Here is a 17,340-nt window from a genome sequence, read left to right as displayed (position 1 = left end):
AAATTTCTGGGGTGTGTGAACTAAATCATAAAATAATAACAAAAAAATTTTCTACTTTATTTTATTTTATTAATCATTTTAATAGTAATAGTTTGCCATACAAACGATCATCCAATTAGAAATACCTTCACTTCGTGTGCCCATTACAAAAATATGTTTGAAACTGAACTCAAATTATAATTTTAAAATTTTATTATTTCTAGTAGGTTCTCTCCAATTTCAACAATAATAATAAAATTTAAAATATTTGTTAGTTTAGAGAAATTAATCAATAATTTTTTTTTCCATCTGCCAAATTTTTTATATGATAAACATTCCAAATTAAAAAACAAAACATAATAATTTAGATTTAATTTTTGGCTAAGATCCGATATTAAAAATATTTGGATATTGTTCTAAGTCTTATAAAATTAAAAGTTTAAATAATATTCTGTTATAAAAGCATCTTGTACCACATATTTCAATTTAAAATCATTGATACATATGCACATACATGAGCCTAAAATATGAGTTGCTATAAAAAACCACAACCTATCCGTCCAATAATTCCTATTTGGTCAAAAGCATATTTATCAGATGCTAGAAAACCTCATTTAATATCGCATATTCGAATTATGGAACCAAAATTTTTGGCTTCATATGAGAAACAAGTGAGTACATATTGTATGATTCCACATATCGTTTGATAAGTTTCAGATAATTGTAATATTTTTAGAATATACCACCGAATATAAAAGATTTAATACGGCATACTTATGCTGATATATGGTTACAGGAGCATAATGCATATTTAATGAGAAGAAGGAAAAGAGAATTTAAACGTGTACCATCAATAAAAGTTAAAAAAATCAAAAAAAAAAAAATTTAATATAATAGAGAAAGAACGAGACTCATAATGGGGCAAAAGATAAAATTTTTTAGAAAGGTATTCCAAAGTAATTGTAACAGTGAGTATAAATTTAACGTTAAAAATACGAGTCAAGAAATAAAATACAAAAAGTAAAAATTTGAGTTGATTATGTTACCAATACGAAATTTTTTATTCGTCATAATTCAAAAGCTAATTTTAATTTCTAGCAAAATTTTGAAATTTTAGGTTAAAATAAATGTTTAACAACTTAATGAGACGACAACTGATGTGTTCATACTATTGATGTATGAACACATCAGTTGTCGTCAAAAAAGTTGTCGAAATAAAGTACGAGTATAAATTAATGACAAACAAAATACTCCTAACGTAATGCACGCCTTCTAACGGATAATATTTTAAGAAACAGAATTGAATTACAAGGTTTTTTAATATTATTTTAATCTCCATGAAATTCTTAAAGCATTTACACAACTTTGTTTGTCATGCATAAAAAGCTTTGCATAAATTCATAAAAAGCTTTACAATTATTAAAATTTTGCCGATATAAAGCTTTTGAAAAAATATAAAAAATCCCGATATATTTGATTTTTCTAAATTTTCAAAATATTTAAAATAAATTTAATTCATACCCATACGAACATGTTATTCTCCTATAGTCCGAATAGGCTATTAATAAAAAATTTTCCAAAAGGAGAAAATTTAAATATCCCTTCGAGAAAATTCCCTTTTTTTTTTTTGTTTGATTCTCATTTCATTCCAAATATTTTGAAAAGTATGGGGAAAAATGACACGTTTGCAATTTATTAAAGTTCATAAGAAAGTCACATTCCTTTTTTTTAATGTATGTGTGTGTATTGTACTCCAATATTAGGGTAAATTTTATCATTCATGATATATGTTTGTGTATATTTACAAATACAGGAATCTTTCTATGTATTTTTATTTACATAATAAAGAATTACCGAAAAAATAAAAAAAAAATTTTGTAAATTAAAAATTTTTTTCTCAATATTTTTGAGTAATAGGGTAAAATTGTGCTGCTTGTTACACGACAATACGAAATTTATACATGTATGTATAGAATATTTTAAATTCATATGTACATACATTACATTTATTTATAGTTAAAAAATTAATTATTAAATTTGTATAACAATATTATTTATTAGAATAAGTTTGAAATTACTTTAAATTACTCAGGATTTATATACCAAAATACATACATATTTTTATATACTTGCATATATGTGTGTTCCATTTATTATTTAAACGTAAACAATTTTCATAATTGTATTAGGTGTACTATTCCATACTTACATATATAAATATGCATAATATTACTTCTCAATTTTAAATTCCCACGTGATTGTTTGTACGCATGCATTTTGCAACAGCGTAAAATCTATTAAATTCCTAGCTCTTTTCTTACGGTTTCAAATATACATTTACATTCATCAGAATACACGTACATATCTATTGTTATAATAATATATTAATGGAAGTAAGTAAATTTATTTGGTTCTATAAAAGTCATTAACTCATTTCATTATATACACAAAAGTACATACTATGGAGAAAATTTATGGGAAATTTATTTAAGAAACACAAAAAACAACAATTATTTTAAAGCTTAAATTTTAGAAAACAAAATAAAAATCAATAAAAATATGGCGATACATGGAATATTTTTTTTTGACAAAGACTCTCAATATCTTATTGAAAACAAAAACTGAAAAATTTCTACGTGGACGGTTTCGAAAAAAAAAAAACAAAACGTGTATAGTTTTGAAATTAAAAAAAAATTTTACATAAAATATAAAAATCAAAGTTAAAACCAAAAATTACAAACAAGTGCCGATGTATGTTATATTTGGAGAGTATAAAAGGGTGTATTAACCATATTATTATGAATGACGTCAGACTGACACCAACGCAATACAAAATAATTTTCTTTATATTTTATTTTGCTAACATTGATATTTTTTGTGAAAACAAAGTGTTATACAAACATTTTATCTATGCTGCCTACTTAAAATATATGATGTTTAAGATTTGAATGCATCACAAAGCTTTATCACCCAATTTTAATAGGTTCTTTAAGAGGATACTAGATTCATATAGATTTTAGAGGGTGTTTCTTCTTTTAAATACATTATTATGTATAAAAAAGAAATTTGTTTTCTATAGCTAGCAAATATATTCTTACTGATCACTTTGCATACAACAAGGGGATATATTGCTGTTGCATTAAATTTGACATGGCGACATTTTAGGAAATATACACTTCTTGTATATATTACTAATAGATAATTAAAGACAGGAGTTATCTCTTCATTGTTGTGTTTGATGATTATAAAATTTTAATTATTTAATAATAAATTACTCAGCCAGTCAAGATGTATTGTATTGCTCCCATATTTCATTTGTACTATCATGGTCCGAAGTAAATGCCCGGGATATTCCTTTCCAACCCTGAGGAAGCCCCGCCCAAATCATGTGCGTTAAGAGGCACAGAAAATTCAAACAGAATATGTATGCCCGTCTCCTCATCGTCAAGTCAGAATCTACACAAAAACGGAATCCGATTTGACTAGTTTACGTGATATTTCACCGGTCAATGGCCTGTAAAGAAGTCAATAATAGCACGAACATGATTCAAATCTAACACAAGCAGCTCTAAGGAGAACTTCCTTCATAAAGATGAGAGAAACAGCTTCGCATGATGAGATGATATCCCTCAATAGCCTTCCAGCAAATATTCAATTTCTCTTCAAGGAGAACGCCAAGTTTTCATTTAATTGCAAACATTGATAGTCAACAGAACGGCTCTGGCCTAACGGAAGAGGTTTTAGATCCCTTTCACGCCAACAGATCAGCAATTTCGCTTTCCTTTTACCGCGTTACGAAATGAACGTTACTCTTCTTATTGTTGTCCACAGTTCCGAACCAGCTTGTATATGATGTAAGCCGATTTGAGTGCCGACAACGCCACCTATATGATAATAAAATTTTGAAACTAAATTACATTTGTCATTTTTAGACACTAAATTAAATTTATTATGTCATTTATATATAGTTATAGAGATGTGAATAAGAAAGAGACACTTTTTGGCTATATTACAAGCATATATATATATAGATTATGGATATATATACATTTTGTATTTCAATTATGCTTTTTGTCTTCTACGTCTTTGTTTTTTTAAATATTACATTCCGTTATAAAGGTAATTTCAAATTAAAGCTTCTTTTCTAAAATATATGTACGTATATAAACAAGCTTTTTATTATATAAAGAGTAAATTTCCTAATTTAACTCTTTACCCCTTTAAATCAAAATAAAATGATATAGGTACATATTTTTCATTATTTTTTTAATTTTTATAGATAGGTTATGGTATATGATATTTTAAGATAGATAGGTTATGGTTCTAAAATATTCAAATAATTATTATTTTCTATATAAATTATTGCTATATTTTCAATGCATCATGCGCATTATAAATTTTCTCTCTCTCTCTCTCTCTGGAATAATTTAAAAAATCCTTAAAATTTACCCAATCAATACCCCAACAATAGTGGGGTAATAATAATATTTTCTTTTTTATATTATACATTTTGTGTGTTTGTCTCATACTCTCAACACGTATTCAAAAAAAAAAAACAAAGCTAAAAGAGAAAATAGAAATAAAAGAGAGCGAAAAAAAAAGAAAACTTAAAATTCAATTCCTTTTACCTATCCTTTTCATTTCATAATTTTAGTAGAAAATTTTATGCGGTCGCGACATCATAACGAATTTTTAAGGACAGCAAGAAAATTAAAAAAAAAATTAATTTCATTTCTATACCATATTTCTTACAGAAAATTTCCAAAGACAAAAAAAAAAATATTAAAAAAGGATAGGGATCTTGACGGCGAAACTAAAAAATACAAAAAAAAATTTAAAATTTATAAATTTTTTTTTTTATGTAAAAAGAAAATAATGAAAAATTTAATTATTGAAAACTGTTACCCGTATAACAAAATATTTAATAAATTTCTTAAAAATTAATAAAAAAAAAAAATAAAAATTAATTTTTTTTCCTTTCTTAAAATTGCAATAAAAGAAAAACATTATACGTATAACGTTTTATACTTGTAATGTATGTACATATGTGTATAGAGTGTGGTAAACCTTAAAAGTGTAGACGAAGACAAAAAAATAATTTATATAAGTATGAAATAATGTATGTACGTATGTATATATACATATATATCATAATAAATATGTAAAATTAAACAAAAATATTATTCAAAAAGAAATTAAATTTTCAAATTAAAATTTCAACAAAATTTATTAAATAAATTTATATAAAAAGAAAAAAAAAAATAAAATTCAATATTTCCGATATATATAAGAAAATTAAATGTGGCGTATTTGAAATAAAAAAAAAATTTTAATATTATTTGAAAATAAATTTTATAAAAAATAAAGGAAATATAAAAAAACAATTATTTAATTTAAAATTTTCATAAAAAAAATTTATATAACAAAATATAAATAATAATATATAATGATATATATAACAATACTATATAGATATATATATATTATATATATTATATAAAATATAATTGTTATGCATATCTAGAGTGTATAAAAAAGAAATATATTATTACAGAAAGTGTATATATAGATATATATATATATAATATATATATATATATGATATATAACATAAATATATATGTATGTGTGTGTTTGTAATATTACATATTGTATGTGTTATTAAATGTTAAAGAAAAACCGTAACTAAAATTAAATTTCCCATATTTAAATCTATAAAAATTTATAATATTTTATTAAAAATTCATAAGTGAATAAAATTTGTAAATTAAAATTTTTAAAATAATATTTATTATATTATAAGTGAAAATTAAAAAAGAAAAATATTTAATATAAATATGTAATAAATTTAATATATATTATAAATATATATATATAAATATATGTGTGTTTATTTTTATCTATATACCAAATATAGTAAAATTTCTATAGTAAAAAATATTTTCATTTTTAACAAAAAAGAAAACACCGTTCATACAAACGTATGTATACATGTGTGTGTTTATTTATTAGTATACAATATAAATATTGTATTTATGTATGAATATACATTATATATATATATAGTGGAAATATAGAGAATATATATTAGCATAGTATATAAATATTTGGATAAAACGCAATAACTATTGTCTGTAAAAATTTCTTGTTTTTTTTTAAAGAAAAAAAAAAATTGAGAAAAAAAAAACAAAAGGATAATAAAATGGAAAACATATGTATAAGAAATTGACTGAATTTGTAAAAAAAAAAAAACAAAAATATTATAAAATACAATAATAATAAAAATTATTTAAATTTTATTGCTCTGCTATTTATATGGAATTTATGAAATTAAGAAAATAAAAATTGTGTAGGTAAGTGAAATGTCATGAAAATGTCAAAAAAAAAATAAATATCCACATATGTACATGTACATATATATATGTGTATATATAGTGACAGTATGATATTTAGTGATTCTTTATTAATTTCTTTTATTATACATTAAAATTTAAGGATTCATTTAAACATACTTACGGCATTTTTATTTTGATTAAATATTATTATTAAATTGGCCGCAATATTACTTATATTGATATATAAGTATATATATCATATATATATCATGTAATATATCATAACAATCTAAACACTATTTTAATATATATCTTTTTAAATATTATTCTTATTTTTATTTTCTATTTTCTTTCTTTCTTTTTTCAAAATTGTCTTTCATCCCTCTATTATATGCAATAACAGTAATATTTGTATATGTATATACGAAATGTCGCAATATAAATTCCCTTTTTTTCTTTGAATAAACAAATAGTAAATTTGTGTAGGTGTATAATGGTATATGTATGCATATTATCTTAAAATTTCCATATATATATATTAATATGTATATATATATGTATATATATACATGCATATATATATATATATATATAAAATTTAAAATATACATTGTAAAAGTATTAATTCGTAATGAAATATTATAACATTGTATTTAAATATACATATACAAATTCATACATTCAAATGTGACTATTGCCGATATTATAATTATATATATATATATATATATATATATATATATATATATCTTATTATAATGAATATATTATTATGTCCTTCCATACTTTATATAATATTATTTTGTAAATTCTATAAATATACATATATATAATAAACGATATTGATATGAAAATTAGTATATTTGGTATATATTGGTATATATGATACATAGATGGTAAATTTTTAAATAAGAAAGTTGAAAACAATGACACGTATATTAGAATTGAGTTGAGTATACTAACTTTTTACTGTTTTTATTTTTTCGTTTTAATAGTATGTGAATATCTTATATTTTTAGTTAAATAGGTGTATATATAAATGAAATATATGATAGTCATGAATCTATATAAATGTAATAATAATATATACGAGTTTAAAGGTATCGACCATGTAGGGAATTTTTATTTTTCTTCATTTTTGTTTCATATGTATATATACATACATTTTATATTGGACATGTAATATGTAATATATATATGAATGCAAACGTATGTATATGTAATATATCTATATATATTAATACAGAGAATTTATGTAAAAATAGTGTAGACGTATTCAATATCTCTTTAAAATTAAAATATACAAAATGTTCTTTTATATTTTATATCCAAAAAGATGTATATATATATGTATGATATATATGTAGTATATGTGTACAATATTTATATAAATAGATGAGACTATAATATGTTTTTAAAAGGATTTTCTTATATTTTTCTTTTATAAAATATTTTATTCTTTTAAAAAAGTAAAAAAAGGATATCATGATTTTTTTGCTTTTTTTTTGTTTTTTTCGTATATATCAAAAGACTAATACGAAATCATTATTTTTCATGTAAATTTTTTTTTATAATAATTAATGATAAATTGATGAAAGAAAATGAGATTGTAATGTATAAGTATAAGGAAAAGGAAATTTTAAAATTAGGTAATTTATTTTTAAAGAGAATTGGAACTTTTGAAAAACTTGTCTTAGTGTGTATGGAAAAATTTGTTTAAAAAATTAACAAAAAAAAAGCAAATTTAATTTAAAATTGAGAATATATTAAAATTTTTTATACTTGCATTTTATATTCAATGATTTTATTGAATATTGTATATGAAATATAAGGAATATGCAAATTTTATTGTGAGAATAGAAATCCTGTTTTATAATGTACTTCCTTAAGTAAATAAGTACAATGGAGGAAATGATTTGAATAAAGGTTTATCCTTTCTTTTTCTTACATATTATACTTTTTATTAATATTTCTGAAAAAAGGCAATTATGCTAATAAGTGAAATTTTCATAATTTATTTAAAATCACATTGAGATTTTTCAAACCTTTTCAATAGCAATAACAAAAATGCAAGATAATTTTTAAAATATTAAATGAGCACTATTAGATTATCGTTTAATAAAACTATGGAAAACTTTAATGTACATGTATTAGTACACTTTATTTGTACGTTCGCTCTTTAATAATACGAGTGAATCTCAATTATCCATTCTCTTTAAGACAATATTTTTCAATTTTAATTTTTTGTGCTTATAAGTAGATTATTTTTGCCAACCGTATTGTATACAATAAGGACGGTTATATATGAAGGCATCATTTCGGATGTTGAGTTTTCGAAGATCACATGCTTTTCGAAGGTAGGGAAAGCGTAAATAAATTATTTTTAAACAGCTGTCGGTATATCAAACAGTGTGTGAATTCGTATTTCTTAGCTTTGTCGGGATTTTGTTGTAATTTTATATATTAGTTTATTTTAACTATATTTCATGATTTGATTAACATTCGGAATTTATCAGGCCTTGGGAAATGGACCATTTTCCGGAACAATTTTATATTTTTACGCACATAAAGAAAAATAATCAACCGATTTCCTCAATAAATTTAATATTTAAATTTAAAACAATATACCGGTAATTTTTTCAATAATTTGTCAGATCAGGGCTTGGAATCCGAACTTTTGTCAATTTTACGTTTTTTATCATAACTACGAAGCTAATGTCTTGGAATTTCCTGATTTAAGTTCTGGTTGTTACCGAAACTAACTGACAATCTTTTCAATGAATTCGATTAACACAAAACTCTACTATGAACCAAAATTACATTTTTCTAGGTATGTTAACCGAAAGCTTATTAGTCTCCTTTAAATTTAAAAGAAACATTTTCATCAAACAGAAATTCTTGTGCAACATTTTTGTTAAACTAGACAACACACGTTTTGCGGTCAGTTATGTGCTGACCACATTAAATTTTCATTTTAATATAAACATATTTATTTATTAAATTTACTTAATTATTTCAGAAATTCTCATGCGGTCAAAACAATCTAATTAAAAACAAGACTTATAGTAATCTATTAAATCGCAAATGAGATTACATAGAATATTTTTAAAATATTTGCTAATTACAATAAGTTTTTTACATCAAAATATTTATTTATTCAATTCAATGTCATTCAATCTCAGAAAAAGTTTGTTTCTCTTAGTTCGTCGAATTATTTATTTGTTTATTATTAATTATTAAGAAAACATGAAGAATTTTTTTATGCTCGGGGAATTTTTTTCGTGAAAAATTCTCTTTTAATTTTCATAAGAAATTTCATAAGAAACTTAAATTTGAAAAAAGCATAAACTTTATTCATTCGAAATTTTTGGTTTCTTCGAAAACAAATTTTATTTTATTTGCTATCATCGTCATGTTTCGTTAATTTTGAATAATTTAACACTACTGCTTTTCGAATATTATAAAAACTCATATGAATTTTTGGTGAAAAACTTTAGCAGATGGTATGTCATATGTATATTATAGAAAATAAGATTTCTTATTGCTAGAGGATAACACAAATAAGTAACGGTATATGACAACAATTTGTCAGGCGACAGAAGTTATTTGAATCCTGATTATGTTGCTGTCTGCTGAATAAATTTATATATTTTTTTTTTCTATCAAGGTCATTTTCATTTCTTACATCAGAATAACTTAAGATCGGTCAAAATTTAGGTTAAAAAATAAATCCATGTTATGGCAACTCTGAATTTGATGTCTGCTACAAACATGTTTTCTTTTCGAGAGAGAAAAGAGAGTAGTTTATTGTTTTACAATGCCAAAAGATAATCTGCCTCTTGTATATTCTAATTCAGTTGCTTCTTCATTTTCTAATTTTCAGAGTTCTAAATTCTAACTTACCGTCAAATTAAAAGATAAGTAATAAAATATAAAAATTCCTTTTAAGGATTCCGTATATATTCAAGATAAAAAGAGAATATTAAAATTAAATTACTGAAGAACTTTTGGTTTTAAATTATTTATTGGCTCATTACAACAAAAACATGATACTTTTGACATTTTGTTTTAACATTTCGCTATTGAATACTAGATTCTTTTATACTGTTATACTGTTTATACGTGTTGTTATATAATTAAAATGAAAGAGATATTGAGCAAAAAAAACAAAAACAGAAATCCTTGAATCTAAATCATTTTATTTTTCTTCCTTCAATGAAATTACACAATTACATTAAAAATTACAAACGCAACTTATGTTCTCATATTTTATTCTTCAAGACAATATTTGAAAATATCTGAAAATAAAAAAGTAAAATGTTTAAATTTTATTAAGTAGCCATTATGTGACTAGATTCTCTAATGTAAAATGAACGCAATGAAAAAAAAAAAAAAAATGTCCATGAAAAAAAAATTGTGCTTATTAAAATTTAAGGAAGCATCCGATGCGTGTTTAATTATTTATATAAAAAAAATAACAAATTTATTTTATAAACAAAATTAAAAATCATATCCTTAGTTCCATTGAAAAATTTTATTTGCGGAATTGATAATGATCTCATTTAGCTCGTATACTACTTACAAATTATTTAAAATATGAATTCATACTAGAGACGTATGAACTTAGTGAGCATTGGATCGATCTGTACTGTTCAAATTCGAAAGCTTTCGAATTCAATTTAAACTGTTTAAAAAGTATAATCCACCAAAAATTATTTGTCAACAGTTAAAGCTATGCTCAATAGCCAAGCTCAATACATTTTTATTTAAAGCTCAATACACTGTATTTATATTTTTAACAACTCAACATTTGATTGCAACTTCATTTCTTTATGAAATTTTAGAGCCACACCAAAGGATAAAACAAACACACATAGAAAGCGTGAATTCATTCAACCACAAAATTCATGGCACAATCCGACAAATACATCATTGGGCTCAACATTTCATATTTCTACCCAAGATACAATGCATTATGCAATATCAGCACATTTACTAGTTTCTCCAATGTCTTCCTTATCATAAGTTATAATTCCATCGATTTTATTTCACTATGCGATGCGATTCTATAAAGTCTTTCCCAGTTTTTTTTGATTTTATGTATATATATGAAAATTTTCAATATGTATAAGGCTGGTGCAAAAAGGCTCATTGAGCAAAATTATTTCAATAATTGTGATTTTTAAAATTGTGATTTTGTTTTGTGGCGAAAATGTGTATTAGAATATAAAAAACTATAAAGTCTCTTGGCAAAAGGACTATTATCAGTTCTTTACTACGGAGTGGATTAGGTAAGTCTTTAACTACGGAGTAGGTTAGATAAGGTTAGGTAGTACGACCCTCCGACGAGTATACTTAGACCACCTAGGCCCGCCGAGTGTGCCGCTGAATCTCTCTCCCCTAATTAATTAGAAACAGCCCGAGTTCCTTAGAAACCGACCAAGGTCTTTAGCATTTGAATTCACAAGGTCCGCAGCCCACCAAAAAAAAAGTAGAACCCAAGAAATCTCTGCTCAGAGTTCACTAACGACGGACTCGAGCGTAACAGATGAGTATCGTTTTCTTCTCCTATTGTTCGTGGGGTGGTCCATCTTCCTGGCCTGATCGCCAATCAGACAGTGTCCAGCCTTTAAAAAATAAAAATATTTTTCCGATCATTTATGTTAAGACTACATTAAAGATTTTCGAAATATGCAATACAATATGTTGCTTAAAATTTTGTTGATTTTTCAAACTAGAATATTTAATTACATTTTTCAATATTGACAAATTTTCCAGAGTAAGAGCAAATTTTAAAAGTTATTTTTTTTTATAATTTTTATATAAAAATACTTTCATGTCATAAAATAATTTTATACTCAGTGTTTTGATTAAAAGAATAAAGTAATAAAAATTCATAATAACCACCTTTGGGATCTTATAGTAAAAATTTAACTGTTCATAGTAAATTATATAATATAATTTATTAACAGAAAGTGTAAAATTTCTAAAAAGAAGAAAAAAAAAGGTTATGTGGTTGAGAAATTTTACGAGTAAATGAGATTATAATAGCCTTTATATCCAAGTTATAAATATGAGGTTGATAATGTTTATAGCATAGTTTGCATATTATAGGTTTGTATACCTATATAGGTATAGAAAGGTGTTTCAAATTTTATTATCTTTTATCATAAAATTAAAAATAGTAAAATGACTGGAGTAAGGATTATTTTATTACCTTCAATTTGTCTGTAATTTTAACATGTTTATTTTATAACATATTAAATGTAAAATTAGTGTTTAAGAAACTAATCAAATTTTTAATACTTTAAATTTTATAATCTCATTAAATATTAATAAAATTTTATCATACTATATTCGATTTTTTGAAACCATTTAATTTTGATAAAATCTTAAACTATGGCTAACTTAAAACCTATACATATATTTGTATATTCTAGCTCATTGTTGAATTCTGATTAACAAAATCTCTGCCTATATGTTCGCCAATTCGACTTTCACAGTAATAAATTAATAGTCCTTTAAGTATGAAGAAGTAGTGGGTAGATTTAGTGAGTTTAGTTTAGTGAGTAGATTTTCATAAACCATTTATGGCAGTCCTTCCATATTCATTGTATGGCAAAAACTATTCTATTAGACCAAAAAATTATTAGCACCGCAGGGCTTATTGGTGAAAACAAATTTTTATTTACTCCTACAAAATATACGAAAAATAATTCAGTCACAAAATCAATTAAAACAGCAATACTCTTATTTTGCACGCACAAGGTGAATAGCATATTGCCATTATTTAAAAACAAACTTAGTGAATTTTGTGAAGGGTGACTGCTTTTAATAACTTAGTTAAATATGTCGAAAAGGGCGAAACCTAACTCTTATTTAAGTATTGCAATTATTTATAAAATTATTATTATTTTTCCTAAAGTATATAGAAAATCAATAATTTTTTTAAAAATTCTATTTTAAATATGTGCATTTAGGTGTTATTAACAAATCGATTACTATCACTTATAATTTCCGACAATAATATTTGTAATTTATTAAAACCCTAGATTAATTAAATTCATAATTTTTTTCTATGCATTTTTCTATATTTTTTATTAAAATAAATTGCAATTTTATTTCATATTGCTATACAGAATTAATCGAATTAATTGAACATATTGAATATATGTGTGTGTAGGTATATGTAGATAGGTATACACTTAAGTTTAAAGACCCTTATCATGACATATGTACGTAAAATAGAAAAAATAACAAATATTAATTAATTTAACTTTACAACCTACACGCAATTTAATATTATCACCATTTTTAATGATTTTTCACACACATTACATATACACATACAATTATATATTTTTAATACATACACATTTATATATATTGTTTGGAGACAAAACTATAAAAATTAACATTAATGATTATACTTAGTGTTCTTTTTTTATAAAATTTTTGTTCATTATTTTGTTCGTGTTTTCTCAATTTTTGATATTACACATACATATATGCCCTCTACTGGAATCCATTTATAATTATTACACAAAGATATATTTATATATAAATTTATATTTTTTTTTTTTGTATATTTGCAACACACTTTTTATAAATTAATTTATAATACTTACTTAATCTTTCATCATTGTCAACATCAACAAAATACAGAAGGACATATACATTAGGAAAAGAAATTTGATGTGGTCATACCATATAAAGTTTGTCAGTCTACATTCACAGTCATTTGTAATTTATTAAATTTTAAACAATTTAAATTACGCACTAAATCCTATAATACTCCTGGGAGTGTGTCATTTGATTTAATTTTAAATTAATGCAAGCAATTACGTGAAGGCCCTTGTAGACTATACAAATAAGATAACAGTGCACCGTGATCAACAAAAAAGATCTGTAGTGTGCCTGCCCCCAGTACTAGATTTGGAGCACGTAACATCCCCTCCACATGTGTAGGTACCCAGCACTGTATATGACCTGGTTGCATTCAATCAATTCGTTTAGTTTCTCAAGACAGTTCCATACTGTTGCGAAAGGTAATGAAAATGATTTTAGCGCTCTGATAGCTGCCTGACTATCGGACAGGATCAAGATTTCCTGTTACCAGCGTAAAAATATTTGGTATGAAATAAAAGAAATTCGATACTATCGTAAAACCTCCCTAATTTTACAGAAAGTAATCACTTAAAAACTGTTAGTGTGTATAATGTTTTCGTACAGATAAATATACAATTATAACAGATAACGATTTTTTACAATATAAAAATATTATATATATTTAAATAGATATATAAAAATTTTATAATTGTTATACTCGTCAAGTAAAAATCAATATTTTAGTCGCCAATTTCGAGTACAACCACAACCACCAGACTACATTTAATTTGGTTTTTTTATTCTTATGCTTATTAATATGTTGCTCGTAATCATGTTTGTTGCTATTATAATATAGATAAACTATTAAAATTATGACAGGGGTGACTGTTATACATATTATAGTTACGTACATATGTGAAGTATAAGTTACAATTTTCTCTTTTGTTCTTCTTGTGTTTTTTTCGGTTTTTCGGTTTACTCAGCACGTTCAATTTGATTGTATTAAAAATTGATTCATTATTTGCAGGTGGGTGTTATACATACGTTAACATAATTTTATTTTTTTTTTTTATTACTACAATAATTTATGATGAATGGAATGTACATATGCCACATATATACTATATATAAATAATATGAGAACGAAAAAAAAAAAAAAAGTAAAAGAAAATCAAAAATAATAATATAAAAATCAATCTGTCAAAAAATAACGTTCTTGTTGTCATCACTGTTGTTAGCATAACAGTAATATAATTTTTCTATTTTATTTTTGTTTTTTCTTTGTCGTGATTCTTGACTGTTCTGGTCTTTTATTTCTTTGTCAAAATGATATGTAAAAAAGAACAAAAAAAAAAGAACAAAAAAAAAAAAACAAAAATAAAAATAAAGAGAGAGAAAATTATATTTTATTGTGTAGATGTAAGTAAGTATGGTAGCATAATTTTAGGGGTTGATATGAGAAATACTAAATTTTTTTTTGTTTAACATTTTCATTTTCAACATATTATTATTATTTTTCGGGCATACAAATTGTGACTTGACATATATATATATACTTTACACATATATGTATATATAGAAGTCAAAAGAACGCAACAATATAAAAGTGTGAAATACACACACACTATAAATATACATATATAGACATACATATTTTGCGTGTATAAAACATATTTTATCAAAAGGAAATCCAAATAAATTGAAGTTATAAAGGAAAAACTGAAATATAAATTCTTTGTATACATATATACTAATATACATATATACATTTCCACATACATATATTCTATGCCATCTTTGTAAATTGTTACGTAATTGTTTTTTTTTTTCTTTGTTGTAACATATGGTGTTTGAATCAAATTTTAATAATGAAATGTTATATTTTTGCGATATGATTGATTTATTAAAAAAAAAAATGAGAAATTATATGATTGTGACTGTGTGAAAATCTACATGTATGTAGGTATGTAAGTATGTATAGAAATTATTAAAATATTGTAAAATCACGATATTATTAGAATTGCAAATATATTATGTTTATAAATATGTGTTTGTTGTATGTACATACATATGTGTACATGGATATATAGAATTCCGAATTGGCAACAAGTTACAAAAAATATCAATTATAAATTTTTTACTACAGTGAAACATATATAAACTTTTATTTTGTAAAAAATTATGTTTGCCAAATTTTTGGTTTTGTGCAGCATTTTTTTAATGTTAAATTAAAAGCACTTTTAAGTATTTCCTACCTTGTCCGTAAGTCCATCAAGCAAAATTGTAAATATAAAATACAAAATTTTTAAAATTCGAATTTTCGACATATTTCCGAAACTGCAACATTTTCCGAACTTCTATAAAAATAGAAAACTAACGGTAAATTTCAAGTCATCAAAAAATATAATTGTCTTTCTTAAATCACGCCATTAACCCTTGAATTCGAGCATTGAATTAAGGCCGTTTTAAATTGTTTTCTTGTTTTATTTCAAAAATTGCATTCATTCCTCCTCCTAAATATATGCAATTTTTGAATTATTTTAGTATGTGAATGAAAGTATGTAATTTTAATAATATTTTGAAAAACACTATTTTTCACCTGTTAGGCAAATTGAAAACCATTGGTTTGATCAAAGTTTATTCCATGTAAAAAGCCGAATTATTTCGAAAAATTGGGAAGTTTTTCATAAGTTTTATTTAGCCCCAATTATTAAGGGCGATTCAAGGTATAAAAATTTTGACTCTAAAAGTGGAAAAGTGCCAGGTTTTTACTTTATTAAAAAAATTACAAATTGTACAAATAAATTAACTATATATATATAAATATATATATATATATATAAAGATATAATTTAAATTTTTCATAAAAAATATGATTATTTTCAGAAAAAATGTGGGATAAAAAATTTTTCAGAATTAATTTAAATTTCCTTTTTCTTTTTATGTATAAACATTGGTTTTGACCTACACGATATTATTTTCATGAATATTTTTCTTAAAATAAATACGTTGGAGTTTAGAAATTCTATATTTATTTCTAAATGAAAATTTGGTGATAATTTTGTTATAAAAATGATTTTTTTTTTCATAATAATTTCTCAATTATTCTAATTTTAATACTCTGGAAGGGCATGTATCTCTGTAAATTCTTTTTTTTTATCCTGTAAATTATTTAATTTTTATCCAATTTATTTTTATACTAAAATTATTTTAGGTGTAATTTAGATTTAAAATTTAATTAGCTATTCAAAATAATTTGGATTTTAAAAAGATTTAACCGCGTGTTTAAGGGCAAATAAATTGATATTCGTAATAATAACTTTAAGCATTAATTCTATTAGATTTACAATAACATTTATGCATTTCGCAGTATTTCGGAAATAATCAAATAACAGTTAACATACGCTGAAGCTTTGTT

At 23.4% G+C, this 17,340-nt stretch overlaps 1 protein-coding gene across 1 annotated transcript in view; it reads left to right on the top strand.

The window, feature by feature from the left end:
* The first annotated feature begins 6,220 nt into the window (after window positions 1–6,220).
* Window positions 6,221–17,340, top strand: part of LOC129608369 (basic-leucine zipper transcription factor A-like) — a 55,945-nt gene continuing 44,825 nt past the window's right edge. Inside the window, exon 1 of the mRNA XM_055519853.1 lies at window positions 6,221–6,332. The gene's annotated coding sequence lies outside the window, so the exon portion shown is untranslated. The remainder of the gene's footprint in view (window positions 6,333–17,340) is intronic.

The sequence above is a fragment of the Condylostylus longicornis genome, unplaced genomic scaffold (genome assembly GCF_029603195.1).
Source record: "Condylostylus longicornis isolate FDR11 unplaced genomic scaffold, ASM2960319v2 ptg000031l, whole genome shotgun sequence".
Classification (NCBI taxonomy): Eukaryota; Metazoa; Arthropoda; class Insecta; order Diptera; family Dolichopodidae; genus Condylostylus; species Condylostylus longicornis.
Note: the sequence above shows the minus strand (reverse complement) of the source record. Positions and strands in the feature narration are given on the sequence as shown.